Source organism: Lottia gigantea, assembly GCF_000327385.1.
Source record: "Lottia gigantea unplaced genomic scaffold LOTGIsca_13, whole genome shotgun sequence".
Classification (NCBI taxonomy): Eukaryota; Metazoa; Mollusca; class Gastropoda; family Lottiidae; genus Lottia; species Lottia gigantea.
In genome coordinates this window covers 2,283,120-2,284,665 of record NW_008707425.1, presented here as the reverse complement: position 1 = coordinate 2,284,665, position 1,546 = coordinate 2,283,120, and positions in this window count along the sequence as shown.

Sequence of the window (1,546 nt, the reverse complement as noted above, 5' to 3'; positions counted from 1 at the left end):
AGACCTTTATCTGTAGATAATTTAAATGATCCGAATTCGTTAAATCCTTTAACACCAAATCATCTCTTAACGATGAAATCAAATATTGTACTTCCACCACCAGGTGACTTTGTAAAAGAAGATATCTATTCTAAAAAACGCTGGAGTCGTGTTCAGTATTTGTGTAATGTATTCTGGTCGAGATGGAAATCTGAATATTTACAAAATTTACAATTGCGCCAGAAATGGAATAAACCTATTAGAAATATTAAAATTGGTGACATTTTTTTGCTTAGTGATGAAAATGTTGCTCGAAATCAATGGAACTTATGTCGTGTTGTTGAAACTTTTGTTGGAAATGATAATCTTGTTCGTAAAGTAAAATTAGTTGTTGGTAGTAGAAATTTGAATTCTAAAGGACAAGCTTTAGATAAGGTTACTTATTTAGATCGCCCTGTGCATAAGTTAATTTTAGTTGTCGAATCAGAAAATTAGCATTGAGATTTTTAGACCAGGGAAATCCCCACCAAGGGAGCCATTCGTTTAGTTTTATTTATAAGTTAAGATATAACTTGAACCTATTTAGTTAAGTGTTTTAGTGTCTATAAATAACTTTTTTGCATTTTGTAACGTATGAATACACAACTTCGCTTTTCGTTAAGGAAATTAAGAAGCATCTAATTTGGGGAGCCATGTAGCTGCTGTAGTATCCACCGATTCGAAGTCAACATTCACAGTGTGAATACGTGATTTTATTGCGATATCGAAGTATACATATTCGATTATTCCGTTTCCGGTTTTGATATTTTTTCTTGAGTGCGCCAAAAGATTTGTTTGGGCTGCGAAATTTGCGTAATTACAAAGGCTCATGGAGGTATCATTAGTTTATTAATTGTATATCTGTTTCGTTTTCGGTGTAACTTTGTGTATTCATTCGATAAGCTTATTCAAAATGATTATTTTGTATTTTTCAGTTTTCACGGCTTATTCGGCTTATTCGTCTTATCCGACTAGTATATATGGCTTAGATTGGTTTATTGGAAGCCAGTATATTTATTGAAGTTTAGTCAAGATAGATATGAATGTTATATTGTTTGAGTAAATGCGATGCGTCCTTTTTATACTTTTATAATAAACTGTTACATTGGTTATTTGTGTTCAACCTGATAAGCCCGTCGAGACCCATGTTGCTTTGCGTCATAATGCTCCGGAGGTAGTCCGCCCAACTACTTAAAGAGACATTACAATCATTTCTGACAATTTTAAGGTGTGACACCAAAAAAGTTTAAAAATCTATAATGTATCTTTTTGATAAATCAGTCTCTGCTGAACTGAAGGTTTTGCTCGGGTGTTTCACTTGCGGGGGCCGAGCCCCCACGGACCCCAGGCTAACGGCGAGGCTGCTTCTATCTCATAACATTCATTGTACTATTGTCCCTAAGGGCTGAGTTACAATTGAAGATTTTGAAGTGAACGGACGTGGAAATAGCTCTCAGTGAAACCCAATCAAGTGTGACGACATTATGCTCTTGTGTTAGCTCATAAAGAAACATTATACTGAAATTGT